Source organism: Eumetopias jubatus, unplaced genomic scaffold, assembly GCF_037043125.1.
Source record: "Eumetopias jubatus isolate StellerSeaLion01/CBP00866 unplaced genomic scaffold, mEumJub1_p1.0 scaffold_7, whole genome shotgun sequence".
NCBI classification, from domain to species: Eukaryota; Metazoa; Chordata; class Mammalia; order Carnivora; family Otariidae; genus Eumetopias; species Eumetopias jubatus.
In genome coordinates, this window is record NW_028274813.1 from 73,489,308 (window position 1) to 73,507,097 (window position 17,790).

The following is a 17,790-nucleotide window of genomic DNA, read 5'->3' on the forward strand; positions in this document are numbered from 1 at the left end:
GGTCTTCACTGCTCCCTCCCCTAAGAAAAGTCCTCTCTTTAGCTACGTTCGGTGAAGGATTTACTAAGCGCGCCACCTTTTTCCTAGGCCGGGTGCTAGAGCAGATTCTTCGAGCCGATATCTAACAAAATCCCCCAGTCCTTTCCCCGCCCCCGCGCCGCGGGAATTCCGAGATCTGGGCGGGCCTTCGTCTAGGCGCTCTAAGGAGCAGGGATAGGAGAATACAGCCGCTAATCAGATCTTCCAGATACCCGGATGTGAAGCGGTGCGCGATACAAAGGCGCGTTACCACCCAGTGCTTCGTCAAGTACAGTGGCCAATAAGCACTTCTCAGGTGATAAATGACAGGAAAAGTAGCCATTTACAAACTAGTTTCTCTCACGCATGTGGAAATTCTCCTGCATAGTCTAACCCACTGCTGATTGTGATTGGGCAGAATTGTGAAGAGCGGTAGAACTGTCTAATTAGAAGCGGGAGCGAGAAAAGTCGCAGCCAATAGCATGATTCTCGGGAGCGGGGCGGGGGCTAGGCCTTCGCCTCGGCGGCAGAGGAGACTCGGGGGCCATTTTGTGAAGAGACGAAGACTGAACGGTGTGGCTGCGTTGTCGACCTCGAGCAGCAGTTGGCTTCTCCACGTAGAACTCGGGAGTAGGAGATTCAGAATCGAATCTCTTCTCCCTTCCCCCTCCTGGTAAGTGGAGGGGGCAGAAGCAGGGCAGGTGCTGGGTTCCTTGGCGAGCGCGAGGGGGTGTGGGAGAGAAGACCGAGGGAATCCTACCCTCTCGGTAGAGTAACCAGGCCTCCATCTATTCTGTTTGCGTTGGGGCATTAGGTTTTATGCAGGAGAAAGTTTTATAGGCCTCAGCCCTTGCGCAGATATAACCTAGTGTCCTCTAGGCCACGATCGGCAGGGAAAACGTCTTTTTTCTTTTTTGCTCTTTTTCTGTGTTAACGGCTGCATTTCTTTCATTTTCTACGACCATGAGGACTCCGAGAGAGAGATGAAAGGGAAGATCGAGATGCTCATTAATACAGTTGAAGTTCACGTAATGCTGATGCTTCCTGTTAAATTTAAAAATTGGGCGGGGGATGGGTAAGGGTTACCAAGTAGATACTGTACCGCGAGCCTCTAAATTCTGGAGCGTACCGCAGGGCGTAAGAGTAGTAAATATTATAACAATAGATTTAATGTTTTACTGATCATTGTTTATTTTACACCTCTCTGAGCAACGGCGGACCTCGAAGTAGTTATTTTCAATTCTATTTTTTAAAAATATTGTAATCTCATTTATATATTAACAGTAATAATTAAAGCTGGCTTACTTTTTATCTGCAGGTTACAAATCACTTGAAATATATAAGTTAGTGGAACTTTGCTTGAGGTAGGTACTATCATCTTTCTCAGACAGAAAACAGGCACAAGAGTGTTGGTTGCCAGGGTCATAATAAATCAGTAGCGGAACTACTAAGGAATTTGACTCTATACTAGGTTAGTCAAGTGGTTTTTACCTAGCTATTGGAACAGTAGGTATTGATAGTACTGTATTTGAATTTTTTACGAGAACCTAATTACAGCAGTCACTAGGGGTAACTGGAAATTCCCAAACTGCACTTGGGAAAAATATTTAATTATGAGAATTGGCAGTTATTAATTTAACATCCTAATATAAACTTAAAATTTGACTTTCAGGGTATTATGGCATTGATTTTCCAAAATATCTATCTGAAAAGTATGTAGTTAACCATACTTTTTATTAAGAAAGTAGAATTGTGCCCACTATTTGCTAAGTCCTGAAACATACGAAAAATGTTCGCTAGGTTTATAAAAATTACATAGGTGTTTCTAAGTAGTATCATATTCACTTATCCAAGAGATTGCTTTTTTTTTTTTTGGATACTTGGGGAAGGGGAAGATTTCATTTTCATAGTATGTTCTCTCACAGAAACTTACGCAAAGTTTAAACCAATACTGAAGGATAAAATCATCCCTTAGGAAATCGATAGAAGGTAAAAGTACTTTATCCGGAATGGTGAATGCATTTGTCAACTCCCTCACTGTGTAGATAATGTAATAGGGATTAAAAGCATTGCTCTTTAGGAAAAACATAAACATGTATATTATTACATGTGCTTAAAACTAAAGTTTATTCACTGCAGAACTGTTAGAAATGAGATAAGGGCAGTGATTAGTTGATTTAACTCATAAACGTAATAAAAATATTGTTGGCAAATAGAAATGTAAGGAATTAATATTTAGTAACAGTTGGTAAAAATTGAAAACTGAAGGGCACTTTTCTTGCCTTGACCTGTTAGAAATACTGGGTTTCTTGGGATCAGCATGTACCAAGGAAACAGTTCCTTTGAGTTACTATCCATCTGGAAAGATTTGGCCCCAGAATTAATGTCTGAAACAATTTTAGAAGGGGTTTTCAGATAGGCTTTAATAGCATTTTCATGTGGCTAAAGAGGAAGGATTTAAGAAGGATGCCTAAGTTGCAGGTCTCCAACCTTTTTGTGTTTCCCATGCTCGTTGCACTGGAATGCTTGGTGTTGGTTGCTATTCCTTCTGCAGAGATTTTAAACATTTCTTATATTTGTGATTAGGGCATTAGTGGGTTTCACATTGCATGCATGCATCTTCATTTTGGATGGAATTGCTGTAAGAACAAGCAAGGAATAAATCCAAAATCGTTAAGTCTAATAAAAATTATATTAAGTAGTCATTATCTAAGATGTTAACTGGGGAGAGACAGTTGAAAGAATCTTGGCCTAAGAGAAGAGAACTGTATCCCCATCTCCTTCACTCCCACGCTATTGTATTAGGCAAATGAAAAGTTAGGGATTTCAGTTTTATACTTAAGGGGGCTTAGACATTTTACCTATTTTAATTTGATTTCTACTCAAGTCATTTGTCAGAAGGCTGAAGTGTATAAAGTTATATTAAAAGCAGTTTTTATATATTGATATCTAAATAACTTAATCTTGAAGTAGCTTTATAATTGTCTTTGGAGAACATTATTTGCTCATATTTAATACGTATATTCATTCTGATTGGGGTCAGGGAAGATGATGGTTTTTACATATTAGAGAATTGACAGGTGAAAACCAGCATTATGTAATGTAGTGTAACTGCAAGTGTTCTCTTAGATATTAGAAAGTTGGGGCTTATAAAGGGCAAAAAGGATTACCATGGGGTTTTTTCATTTTCTTGGTGCATTTACTATGGTAAGTCATGATGATCTTGGATTTACTTTATACCACTCTTAACTATGGGGTAGGGGTTCCCCATTAAACTCTCATAGTGGTTCTTAAATGTGAACCAACAGAATCAGTAAGGGGAATAGTTAAAATAGATTGCTGGGCTCCACCACCAGTTTCTAATTAAGTCTGGTGTGGGCCTTGGTAATTTGCATTTCTAATAAGTGCCACTTGGTGCTGGTTGGCAACCCACACTTTGAGAATAGTGCTTTAGAGGAAGGGATCCAAACCTCCCAGAGGTTTGACAAAGTATAATTTACTAGGTATACTGTTAATTGCAAAGCATTATAATTAGGCACTAAAACTGGTCTTTTTTTTTTTGAGTTGGTAGCTCATAAATTTAACGTAACTTTTTGGAAGACCTCTTGACTTTCAGAAATGTAAATGCTTCTTTTCATCTTGGTGAGCGTTTGTCTTGCAACACATGTGCAAAGGCTTTATTTGTAGACGAGCCACAAAGTTACTTAACATACCCTGAAGATTCTGAGTACCGGGTTCAAGCTGTGACTTAAAAAAATTGAAAGTTTCACCATAACTGGACATCACAAACACTGCCGTAGAGATAATATTCAAATGTGTGCGTTTTCTACAACTTTTTTGGTTTGTACAATTTTTTTTGAAGATTTTATTTTTACGTAATCCCTACACCCAACATGGGGCTCAAACCCACAACTCTGAGATTGAGTCCCACACTCTTGGAAAAATTTACAGTTAAAATTTTAGAGGTTTAGTACCTGTTCTGTTGCTGTAGTCATCCACACATAATTGACTCAAGGAACACTTTTTAATTTTTATTTTTTTTTTAAGTTTTTTTTTTTTGAGGGGGAGGAGCAGAGGGAGTGGGAGAGAATTTTTAAGCAGGCTCCAGGGTCAATGCAGGGCTCGAGCTCACAGCCCTGAGATATGACCTGAGCTGAAATTGAGTCAGATGCCCGACCAACTAAGCCACCCAGGCTGCCCTGATTTTTTTTTTTCCTGCTTTTTGAAGTAAGCTCTACACCCAACGTGGGGCTTGAACTCATGGCTCTGAGATCAAGAGTCTCATGCTCTACCAACTGAGCCAGCCAGGTACCCCTAGTTGACTGACATTTGTAAAGAATAAGACCATTTGGCTGAATATTAAAATACGAGGGCGGTGATTTCCTTCTGATTTTCTAAAAAACCTACAGCCTACTTGCAAATCTTGTAGCTGATGAAACAATTTGTCATGCATGTTATTTTTTAGTGTGTGTGTCAGATTCTTAGAATTCATATCTTGGAATTAGCGAATTAGCTGTGTATACTAGCTTATAAACAGACCACAAAAACAAATCCATTAAGCACCATAATTTTCACTTACTTTATGACATTATTCAGTAACTCTAGTAATCTTTTCTCCATTTGGTTTTTCATTCTGTCACTGGAATGATGAGCTCCTTATTTATTAATTTTTATGATGTGCTCCTTACATAAACAACTTTCCCCCTATAGAACCTATCAGGTCTTGTAGTCTGATCACTTTACAGGTTTTGAGACTAGATGTCATCTCTAGTATGTATCTTCATGGTAGACCATTCCCCTTCATAATTTTGATTATTTGACATTTGCTCACTTCTTCATGTCTGTTGGCCTGGCTTTTCTATATTTCTTTGTCCAAACTGCTGATTATCAAATGAATGTTCGAATGTAGATTTTTATTTTTAAGACCCTTGTGGGAATCTAGGCATATATTTAGTAAATTTTTGTCACCTACTGATAATTGAATTGTGAAGACAGTCACTGGTAGAGGTGATGGTTCTGTAGAGGCTCTCCCTTCCAGTGTAATGTTATGCTTTACCAAAATGTGTTACATGCAATGGACAGATGTTTCTGTCTTGGGGGTTTAGGGCACAACATTTCTGAGGAACTCTGACTCAATCTGTCCCTTCTCCTTTCACAGGGCAGCAAGGCGAACCCCATCCCTACTCACTGGAGCTCAGCTTTGATTTTTAACCTCCCTTCCCCACCCTTCCAGAACACACACATTCCCATTCCAAAATTGATTTTATAAAGAGATTTTAAACATAATGATGCAACTTGGTGTGCACTACGGCAAATTTACAGGTGTTTTTTTTTTAACTGTTTCCAAAAACGGGACTTGGATTTAAGATGTAATTTTTAAAATTTCTATTCTATTTTTTCTGCAGCAGTTGGGTTAGAGGAGGAGGAGCCTTTTAGCCTCTCATAAACTGACCTCTCTACTTCCTCGTGTATTTTTAAGATTGATTGATGATGTGGAAAGGGCTTTGCTTGTCTGCTACTGAGAACTTTACCCTTGCGGTTTTTGTGGAAACTGCTTTTGGAAAAAGAAAAGAAATGAACTTTACTGACTTGACATTTTTGCACCTCCCGTTTTTCTAATCTGGGCTATTTTTATTTTTGTTTTTTTACAGTGAGATTTTTTTGATCTTCAGCTACAGTAAGTTATTCCAATTTTTTTTTTACATTTTTCCTGACTTTCCGCTGATTTCCTTTTTATTGTTGTTACTAGTTACTATTATTATTTATTATTATTATACTTAATGATGGTGATGATGATGATGATAATGACACTGATGATTTTTAACCGGATTAAAATCGAGTTTTTCTGAATGTTTATAAGAATTTCTCCGGCCTCCTGATTGACTTTGGAGTTTTGCATCTTGGGAGAGAAGGTGAAGGCATTAGCATTTTTAAGTGGATTGATCACATAAACCTTTTCTCTCCCAACCCCACCCTTGCCCTCATCCCCTTCCCCACGCTCGAAAGAATTTTACTGGCTGTTAAGTCTGTGACCTTATTTTTCCTGATCTTTAACTTAACTGTTTAAGAGCATCTCTGGACGTCTGTATTTTTTATTTTTTATTTTTGTTTTTTTTATTTTTAATCTTTCATTTGTTAAATTTTTAAACTGTGCTGCAATAAAATGTGTGTGGTACTACTTAACACCTATGATGGTGATGGCATTTTCCCAGAAAGCCATTTTCTTCCTGTTTCCCTTGAAATCCCATCCTGCTTTTCCTGTACACTACTACCCCTCACAAACCACAAGCTGCAGCAACATGGATGCCCAGCCTGGAACAGCAGCAGCCAGGATGACCTGGAGCCAGGGGGGCCTTCGGAACAGATGCACACCCTTCCTGGGTGATGGTAAGAGGTGTGAGGTCCACTTGGTTTCATTGCAAAGACTAGGAAATAACACCCATTTAAGTCTAGTTGATACAGTGTAGGTGATAGCTTCTGGAAATGTTTGGGTTAAGATTTTTGTGTATCTCAAGATGTTTCCCAAAGGATGCCAGCTCAGTTTTTTTTATAAGCTAATGGAATTATGAGGTAACTAACTTGGGCTGACTGAGAATTTCTGATAATAGCAAAGAGCAGCTGAAGTTTACATATACTTCAGAATGAAAATGGTTAGTTTTAAATAGCAAGACAAGGACATATTAGATGGGTTTATTCTTAGATTATTGCAAATTAGTAAAAATTTTGTCATTCAGAATAATCTTCTTGGGTTTGTGACCATAGTTTTTGATTGTACTCCAGTTAGACTTTTGTTACTGAAATTTAACATGAATCAAATCACAGGAAACATGCGGTAATATTAAATGCTATCTCACTGGGAGGTTTTTTTGCTTGTTTTAAAGGATAGGTAGATTTTTAATCTCAAAAAGCAGTGAAATTTCTTGAACCTGTATCCAAATCAGGAAGGGTGTAGGGTTGATCTCTTTTTCAGTGATGACTTGTGGCCCAGCAAATGTTGGGGAATCTAATGCGTTCCCAATAGTAATAGGGAAGGAATGAGTACCTAAAGAATTAAGAATTTTAGCAACCTGTAGTATTTTAAAGATTTATTCATTTTAGAAGATGGGGGCAGAGGGGGAGAGAGTCCAAGCAGACTCCACACTTGAGTGCAGGGCTTGATCCCACAACCTGAGTCAAAACCAAGAGTTGGATGCCCAACCGACTGTGCCACTTAGGCACCCCACAACCTATAGTATTTTACTGACTGCAGTGGAATATTTTGATAACTCACTTTAGAGTTGCTGTAGATTTTGAACTTAAGGAAGAAAATGATTTTTTAAAGGCATGTTCAACGCTGTGTGTTACTAGGATAAATCACATACTACTTATTTGTACTAAAAGAATAAAACAACACTGAAGGCATCCTCAAAGGAAAACAGAATGGGAGAAAGTTAAGTAAAATGTCCTGAGGTTATCTGGAAGAGGAATGGAAAATTTTCTTTTATAGGTCCAAGTATAATGTCCTCTGTTACATGAAAGCTATTTTTACCTGTTACTCATCTGTCATTGTGTGGCTGCTGTTCACTATCAGTCCGTCCTTGTTAATTCTACAAATTCTTGTGGGTCATGTTCTGGTTTGGGGAGACACAAAAAGGTATGGTAGTTTTTCAGGGACTTGGAACCTTGTGAGGGAGACAGATGAACGAGACAATGTCGTCATGTGATCAGAGGGTAAACATAGAACCTATAGAAGCATGTAAAAATGAGTACCTGATTGACTCTTTAAAGGGCAGGAAATGCTTCTAAGGGAAAGGGAACTGAAATGAACCTTAGAATTAAGGCCAGATTATAAAAATTTTAATGCCATGCTAAGGAGTTTGTATTTTATCCAGAAACTACTGATGAGCTATTGAAAGGTTCTAAACCAGGGGGTGAGATCAGATTTTCATTTTGGAAATGTCATTCTGATGTGGAAATGGCTTAGAGGAGAATGAGATTGGAGGTAGGTGATGAGGAAGATAGTAAAATACACAGAAAAATAAGCTGGCCTGGTCAAAAGCAATGGTATTGGGACTAGAGGAGCTGATAAATTTAGAAGGATTTGATTAATGGTTGCTGTGATAATGAGCAAGAGATTTCAGCATGACTCCCAGGATAGATGAAGGGAGCAGATTAGGGTAAGAAAAGGAGAAAGCAATTTAAACAGTGGGTTTTTTGAGGCGCACATGGAACATTCAAGTAGAGATGCTTATTCATTAGACAAATTTTGAGTGCTTATTCTGAAAATCACCAGGCTGGGGCATAGGGATGAACAAAACATACTGTCCCCTGTCCTTTTGGACAGAGCATTGAGGGGAGAAATTGAGTGACAAAGAGCACTATATAATCTAGAAGGGAAAGAAGAGAGTAAATTTAGAATACGGAGGTGGTAGGGTGCTTCCAGTGAAGTGACGTTGAATTGATGTTGAAATTATCTAGAAGTGGATTATCCTACCTGAAAGCACAGGTAATGGAGGGAAATCTTGACTTCAGAGCAAAAAATACTACTGGAGAATAGTCACCAAGAATGCATAGAATAAGAGACAAAGTTGGAAAGATAAGCAATTAGCAGGCATGGTATACAGGTTCTTGTAGGATCTTACTTAATATCTAGGTTGTCTTGGGAACAAAGGGAATCTTGAAGGACCTTGGAGAATGCTGAGATCCTATTAACTTTGGAATTTCCTTCTGGCTATTGTCTGGGGAATGTTAGTAATGAGGACAAAGGTCGAGTAGGACGCTATATTAGACCTATCAGAGTAGGTCACTGTCTTTTAATCTCAGAAAAAAGTAGTAATCCTAGGCCTGGGGATACTTACCCAGTTGTTTCAAATGAGTTTTTTGTGTGTGTATTTAATGAGCAGATGTAATTAGTTTGAAGAGGACAGGTTGATCAGACTCTAGGAAACTACTGATCACTTCTCTATTTGAAAGGAAAAATGAAGTAGACCCTCAATTTTTTCCTTTTGGAAGTAATCTGGACACCTTACTGTGAATATGTCCATCATTGTTAATGTTCTTGGAACTTTTTTAATCATCATAAACTTTGTGTATTATCATTAGTATTTTGGAGATGAGAATATTGAAACACAATTTTAAAAATTTGCTCAGTTAGACATACCTAATAAATGGTGGCACATGGATTCAACCCAGGCCGTTAAGCCTACAGATTTCAACTCTTAATCATACTAGATTGATTGATCTTTACTTGACATAATGAAATATTTTGAAAAATCTTCAGTTGGGCTAAAGGTACCCCCTTTCCCCCCAAAAAACTGCTTCGGACTTACCTTTTTAAAGAGTTTCCAACTAAATACCATCATTAATATATTTTGTTTAATTCTTTTTTTTTTTTAAGATTTTATTTATTTATTTGACAAAAACACAGGGAACCCAAGCAGGGGGAATGAGAGGGAGAAATAGGCCTCCCACGGACCAGGGAGCCTGATGCGGGGCTGGATCCCAGGACCCTGGGATCATGACCCTAGCGGAAGGCAGACGCTTAACGATTGAGCCACCCAGGCGCCCCTTGTTTATTCTTACCACTTTAAATGACATGATGAAGAGTCCAAGGTAATAAATTAGATAGAGGTAGCTTTGTGGTATAATTTTATGAAATGTTTGGATGTGATCGTACTTCAGGGAACTAAACACTTTAACCTAAAAGTTTTAGTTGAAATAAATAATTGCATTTGTGGTTTTAAAAAAATACACATCCCAGAGTGGTGTATTGCCAAATCCAGCGGTCGTCTTGTAGTCCTCATCACACTTGACCAGTTGGTGTGATTTAACCAGTTGAGCCACTTACCTCCTTGAAATATTTTTTATATAGTTTTAGGTTTTTGTTCTGTATCTGGCTTTTCTTCCGCTCTGTTGGAGTACTCTGTTCATTCCTTCACTTCTTTACTCACATTCCCTGGGTCATTTCATTCAATCAGATGATTTTGTATACCATCTATAAGCTAATGAGATTCCCACGCTTGCATCACCAGCCTGGACTTTTTGAATGACATGCCAGTGTGTCTAGTTACCTAGCTGACGACTCCTTGAATGTTAACTATTACCAATTTAAAAGTCCCAAACTGGGCTCCTGCTAGTCTCTCAAACCAGTGTTGCCCGTTTTGGTTAATGAAACTCCAGTTTTTATGTCATATAGGTCAGACTTGGTTAGCCATCCTTGTCTTTTTTCTTAGACCTCACCTTTGGCCTTGTGGAGTATCCTGTCAGCGCTTCCTTTAAATTACAAGTATTGACCACACTGCCATGGCTTGGTCTAGTTTCAAGCTGTAATCGTCTCTTGCGCATTACTGGAATAGGTTTAGGTTTCTTTTGCCCGTCCCCACCAGTGTGTGGTAGCTAGATTGGTCCTACTCAAATGTAATGTTTGAAAAATGTATTGCCTGAAGGAGTTGCTGCTTGAAAATCAATGGCTTCCTATTTTCAACGTTAAAGTTTAAAAATTCAGCGTGATTTAATACCCTACATGTTGTGCTCCTCCTCCCTTAATAATGTACTTAGTGTATTCTGCTCTAGCCGCATTGCCTCCTTACTGAGTCTTGAATGCCAGATGGTCCTGTCAACCTTTTCTTGGAATTTTCTTCCTCAAGACATTCCTAAGATTACTTGGTTGCTCATTTCATTTAGGTTCTTAAAAGTCATGGCCTCACTGATGGTTTCCCTCACTCAGCCCTGCAAGCTTCCCCCTCCCTACTGGGTATTCGAGCACATTTCACCATCGCACATATTACAGAAGTTTATTATCTGTGTAAAGGTATAGGGAAATACCTTGAACGATACAGGTATAACAACATTGTTAGGGTTGGAAGGAAAGTCACTGTGCTTGAAGAGTAATAATGAGCAACACGGTATTTTCTCATTTAAGTAAGAAAAAACTTAGGTAGATCCGCTTCAACTTTCCTGTGGCTCGGTGTAAATGGCTACAGCCTATGTACTAGGGGTTTAGTAAGCAGTTTTATAGTTAAGTTGAAAAACAGCTTTAAAATAGGTCTGGCTGTGGTGGAATGAAACAAGTTTTCATTTGAGAGCATAGGCTATTGTGTTTCCTGTGATAGGGTTGTAGACAAAATTTGGAAGGACTTTATCTTTTTTTTAAAGTTATTCTCTCGTGAGTATGCATATATAGGTTTTTCAAAACATACAGCACATTCAAGTACAGAAAAATTTTTTACTTCATGTGAACATAATAACATAAAGTTAGTAGAAATCTGAAAATTTAAATAGCTACATACATAGCATACTTCTGTAATATTTTACTTAAATAGAACTCTGTTTTGGGCCCTTAATGTTTTTCCCATTTTTCCCTTGTATACATAATTGAGCAGTCTTGACAAATAAAATTTTGTAAATACCCTTAATTATTTTACTTGTAGATCTGTGTATGTATATATTTGGTGCTGTTTTCATTTTTGTGGAAAATTTCCCAGAGGAGTATAATCTCCATGAACTTGTCCAGCTTTAACAGTCTTTGGGTAATCTTGTTTCATTTATACCTGCATCTACCCTCTCTGCTTCATGTTATTTTGAAGTAAATCCTTTATATATTTTATCTGTAGATATTTATCAGTATCTATTTCTGAACGGTAAGGACTTAAAAATGCAGTCATTGTCACACAAATATTTAAGACCCTAAAATACTGTGGGGACTGAGAAAGGCATTCCCCAATTGTGTTTTATTTTTGTGGGAGTATTAACAAGGATGATTGACTTTTGCTTAGTCCTTTCTGGACTTTGAGAAGTTCTTAGAGATAAGTTTTGTTTGTTTTTTAAGTTGAGAGAATCTTGGCATGTTTGTTCTCATTTGTGATAAAATTGAGCTCAGGGTAACAAAAGATAGGATTCCTCTATATTTTACTGTTAATTTGCAGATTTAGGTATAATTCTATGTTCTAGCTATTTAGGTCTGAGTGATGGAGAATGTTGTAAATTTAAGTTGGATTTCCTTATTAAAAATTTCTTTATACAATAATTTTCCTCTACTGGTCAAAGATCTTTTATTTACAATTCAGAAATTTAAAAATTTATGGAAAAATTTTTCAATAGTTTGACAGTTTGGTGACAGCCTGACCTCAGTTGACATGAGATCATTTATAGTCTGTTAAATTAAGTGACTATGATTATGCATATGATTGCAGAAATACTAATACATTTGATTTGACAGCTCTGTGCTTCCCCAGGTCCCACTGGGGTGTAACACAACAAAACATAGTATTGGTAAATTCTGTGAAAAATGGGACGTTTTCAAACACGTCCCCATGGTAGACTTTTTTTAAAGTACATTTTGTTGGAACTCAAAGATAATTTAAAGATAAGCAAAAATTGGGTCTTCTGTCAGTAAGTATCATTGACCTTTGCTATTCAGAATATGGTCTTTGCTCCAGCAGCAACAACAACATCAACATCATCATCATCATCATCATCATCTGGAAGCTTCATAGAAATACACAATTTCATGCTTTGTCCTAGAACTGTGATGGGTAAAGAGAAACTGGTCTAGACCACTTGCAGTCCTTTTTATTGCTTGCTCGTGATTGAGAAATTTTGATGGGCTTTCTGGCAAGAGTTTTTGGTGTTTGGGGGGGAAGTTGAGGATCATGGTATGGCTCCATTTTATGTAAATTTGAAAATAATGCAGTGTAAAAAATAAACCATTTTATGTGTAAGATTTGAACTATAATGACTCACCAAATTACAAATAGGATTAAGAATCAAGTAATTTCAAATAGGTAGACTGGGTAAATGGTGATACCACTTAAGCTAGTAATAGAAATAAATGCCATCCTGAAATGTATTTTGAATTATCAGAGCTTTTAGGCAAATCATATCTGATAAAATGTGACCACTCTATAATTATTTCTTGGTGGTATATGATAGCTGAAGAGAGTGATATTTTAAAAACATAATTTTGCAGGTCAGTGTAGATCTGATTATAATAACTGAGAACATATTCTCCATTTCCCCAATATTTTAAAATATTCAAACATGCAACAGTATAATTTTCTGTATACCTTCCACCTAGATTGCCATGGTTCCATTTTCTTTCAATGTTATTTGCTAAACCATTTAGAGGAAATTCCTTATTTAAGACAGACCCCTAAAATGTAAAGCATGAATCTCAAGTATAAAGATAGTGTTCTAACCACGGGTTTATACAGATTAAACCATGTGTTCTCATTCAAAAAACTTTAGTGTTATACTAGAAATTATAAGGCCGCCTTGTATTTTTTCTTATTTTTATATATTGCATATGTTCTAGATGTTTTAGTTCCCATTCGAAATTTATTGACCTTACTGAAGTAATTTTGAAATGTTGATCATAATTCTTTTCCTGTTAATAGCACTCCTTTACATTTTTTTTAAAGGTTTTATATATTTGAGAGTGAGAACACAAGTCGGGGGAGGGGCAGAGGGAGAGAGAAAAGCAGACTCCCCAGGGAGCAGGGAGCTTGAGGTGGGGTGCCATCCTGGGACTCCAAGATCATGACCTGAGGCTAAGGCAACCGCTTAACCAACTGAGCCACCCCAGGTGCCCCTTAAATTAATTTCTAATGCTTGTTTGATACGTGTAGATTTGGGAACCTCTCTTTTTTTGAATGGCTTAAAATGTTCCCAAAGTAAATAGATGTTTGTCATAGGCTGGGGGCGCCTGGGTGGCTCAGTTGGTTCAGCGACTGCCTTCGGCTCAGGTCATGATCCTGGAGTCCCGGGATCAAGTCCCGCGTCGGGCTCCCCGCTCAGCGGGGGGTCTGCTTCTCCCTCTGACCCTCTTCCCTCTCATGCTCTCTGTCTCTCATTCTCTCTCTCAAATAAATAAATGAAATCTTAAAAAAAAAGAATGATAGGCTGGGGCGCCTGGGTGGCTCAGTCATTGGGCATCTGCCTTTGGCTCAGGTCGTGGTCCCGGGGTCCTGGGATCCAGCCCCATGTCGGGCTCCCTGCTCTGCGGGAAGCCTGCTTCTCCCTCTCCCACCCCTCTGCTTGTGTTCCCTTTCTCACTGTGTCTTTGTCAAATAAAATCTTTAAAATAATTATATAGGCTTCTGAAATGCTGGGGTGTTCTTTTTTTTTTTTTCAAGATTTTTTGAGAGAACACAAGCAGAGGGAGCTGCAGAGGGAGAGGAAGCCTGATGTAATGCAGAGCTTGATGGAGAGCTCGATCCCAGGACTCTGGGGTCATGACCTGAGCCAAAGGGAGACAACCATCTGAGCCACCCAGGCGTGTGCCCCCCCATTTTGATCTTGATTTGTTTTTTTTTTTTTAATTTTTAGGTAATCTCTGTGCAGCACATCATGGGGCTTGAACCCACAACCCCCAAGATCGAGTCATATGCTCTACCAACCCAGGCAGCCAGGGCCCCCTCTCCCCCCTTTTAAGTCTCATGTAATACTCTTGAGCAGACGAATACCATTTAATAATGGCACAGTTGATTATGAAGGTTGAGACTAGAGAGAAGTGTATTTGGTGGGACTACCAATGAGAGACTCCCAATTTATGAAACACAATACCCATTGAAAAATTTGATCTGGGGATGCCCATTTTCTTGATTTTATATAGTTTTGAATTGCTCTTGTGGAAGGGAAGCACTTAACCTTTACAACTTCTTTTTAGGGGGTTATAGAAATCTTTACTGATTTTGGCCAAGCTGTGTATCACAATCATTAAATCTCAAGGTAGCATTAAGCTATCTTTGCAAAATGAAAAAATTATGAAAGCAGTATGGTTGTTGAGGAAAGAGTACTATTACATCCTGAGATGTCTATTGATTTAGATAACTTGTACAGTTGACTCAACACGGGTTTGAACTGTATGAGTCCACTTATGTGGGTTTTTAAAAATACATAGTACTGTATGTATATTTTCCATATGATTTTAATAATTTTTGTGTTTATTGCAAGAATGCAGTATATAATATATATACAAAATATGTGTTAACTTACTGGAAGGCTTCCAGTCAACAGTTTCTGGGGAGTCAAGTTACATGTGGGTTTATTTTTGACTGCACAGTGGGGAGGTTGGTGCCCCTAGCTCCCTGTGTTGTTCAGGGGTCAGCTGTATACTGTGTATGCTCCTTACCATCTTGAACATCTCTCAGTGTCAATACATTGTCATTTTTATTTATTTATTTGCTTTTTTAAAGATTTTATTAGACACAGCGAGAGAGGGAACACAAGCAGGGGGAGTGGGAGAGGGAGAAGCCGACTCCCTGTGGAGCAGGGAGCCTGATGTGGGGCTCCATCGAAGGCAGACGCTTAACGATTGAGCCACCCATGCATCCCAGTACATTGTCATTTTTAAATAATTGTTGCTGCTTGTATTCAGTTGGATTGATGCACTGAAGTTCATTTAGCCAGTCCCATATAGTCACACACTTACTTTCTAAATGTTGACATCCTTGTTTCCTTAAAATGAGTTCTCAAAAGTGAGATTGAGTCGAAGAACATTCACAGGGTCAAGGCTTTTGATTAAAGTCCTAATTGTCCTGTGAAAATGAGGTACTAATTCATAGAAATAATAGATTAAAATGACTTTTAAAAATGTTTCTCCTTGTTTGGGAAGTGAAGTATGATAATTGGTTTAATTTATATTTCTGTTATAGTGATGCTGAATTTTTTTTTTAAATCTCCATGGACCTTTAGTATTATCTGCTAATAACCTGTTTGTGTCCTTGCCCCATTTTTTTGTTGGTATTTGCCAATAATAGTAAATGATGTAGTAATAGCAGCAGCTGCAGTGGCAATACTTGCTATGTGCCAGGCACCATGTACTTCATTTATGCCTCATATCTCACCTATGAGACTAACACTGTCAATGATACTCATTTTGCAGTTGAATCTGGTTTTTGAAGGAATTGGCTTCCCAAAGGGTAGTGTACACTGTTCAGAGGGGTTGAGTTCAAAATTGAAAAAAGTCTGTCTCATCCCAAAGTCTCAGAGCTCTTAATCATTAGGTTGTATTATTATCTTCATGCATTTTTGTATACATTACTAAGAACTTGTGAACAAATGTGTATTGCAGACATCGGGGTTTTTTAGTTTTTTTGTATTTTAATGTGGGGATGTGTTGAATTTTTATGTTTAGGAAGTTCTCTTGAGTCACTATTTTAAGCGAAGCTGGTCATGGTGGATGTGGCTTGAATTTGTGGGGATAGGTATTTTTGTATCTTCCTTTGTGGTTTAAATTTTTTTTGTTCTATAATAGGCTTTACCTAAATTTTGTTCTGCAATTTTTTGAGTTATTAACCTGGGTCCTGCTCAAAAACTAAACCAGGGTAGGACTTTTCAGTATACAGAAAGTATGCAAAAAGATAGTTGGGACTGACTTTGTTGGTTGTCACTGTTTTAAAACTAGTATATAACATGAAAAAAATTTTTGCTATTGAAGGAAAATTGTGTTAATATACTTTTTAAAATGATAAGGGTAAGACTCCTCAGTATGGTGAACAAATCAGTGAAGAATATATAATTGTAGGGGCGCCTGGGTGGGCTCAGTTGTTAGGCGTCTGCCTTCAGCTCAGGTCATGATCCCAGGGTTCTGGGATCGAGCCCCGCATCGGGCTCCCTGCTTAGCGGGAAGCCTGCTTCTCTCTCTCCCCACTCCCCCTGCTTGTGTTCCTTCTCTCACTGTGTCTCTCTTTCTCTGTCAAATAAAAAAAAAATCTTTAAAAAAAATATATAATTGTAAGAGATTGTTAATACTTAACAAAATCAAAATCTGAAGCTTCATGCTGGAACTATAAGGGCAGTGAACTATAGGGGGATGAAATGGTATTTGAAATGTAAAGCTCTATACTAGATGTAAAGAAACCCAACGAAGTAGTTGTCCCAATACAGTAAGTTAGCATTATATTAATAAATGTAAGAATTAGGGGGTTTACCTAGTGAATTCTGCATGTGTTGACAATGCAAAAGTTACCAGAAACAGTAGCATTGGACAGCATCCAGAGTGTGTTCCATTCTTTTTTTTTTTTTTAAGATTTTGTATATCTGACAGCGAGAGAGGAAACACAAGCAGGGGGAGTGGGAGAGGGAGAAGCAGGCTTCCCGCTGAGCAGGGAGTCCGGTGCCGATGCGGGGCTCTATCCCCAGACCCTGGGATCATGACCTGAGCTGAAGGCAGACGCTTAATGACTGAGCCACCCAGGCGCCCCGTGTGTTCCATTCTTGAAAGGGCAACCAAATTTGGATTGTTACTGTGTTCAAAGGGACATTGACAGATTAAATTGTATTTGTTACAAGGCACCATTTTTTATTTTTGTAAAAGATGGTGAGGATAGGGAACAGTTTGAATAAGATGATTTACATTAAAGAAAAATTTAAGGCTAATGAATGGACATTAAAGGAGGGATGGAACTAAAGGAAGAAATTAGTTAAAAGCCAATCAAGTTTTAGAATTGAATATCGTGAATTCCTTGACTTTGGTGGCAGTTCTCAGGAAGCTAGATTATTAGCAAGGATGTTGTAAGGGGATTTTAACATCCTCAAGAACTGTGGGGCAGTTGAACTACATGATTTAGTTTTTCCTTCTTTGAGATTCTGGGAATATTTTCTAGAAGACCTTGATTTTAAAATTTGTCATACGTTTATACTTTGACAGGAACAATCTTTTATAATAAAAATGCTTATTAAGGAAAACTTGAAGGAAATATGTATATAAAACAATATGTTTTTTTAACCACTTAATATTTTGGGTTTTTGGTTCATTTCTTACAGCTATAGGTGCACCTGTATACCTATATT

The 17,790-nt window shown here is 38.0% G+C and overlaps 1 protein-coding gene across 10 annotated transcripts in view; it reads left to right on the forward strand.

The window, feature by feature from the left end:
• Positions 1-540: 540 nt before the first annotated feature.
• Positions 541-17,790, forward strand: part of HNRNPC (heterogeneous nuclear ribonucleoprotein C) — a 53,724-nt gene continuing 36,474 nt past the window's right edge. For 4 of the 10 annotated variants that reach the window (XM_028095122.2, XM_088024682.1, XM_028095132.2 and 1 more), the window contains exons 1-2: positions 541-691; positions 5,670-5,695. The gene's annotated coding sequence lies outside the window, so the exon portion shown is untranslated. Of the gene's footprint in view, positions 692-1,336; positions 1,383-5,176; positions 5,341-5,669; positions 5,696-5,781; positions 6,413-17,790 lie in introns of those variants that run through there. The other 6 variants (XM_028095124.2, XM_028095121.2, XM_028095125.2 and 3 more) reach the window with 6 other exon arrangements.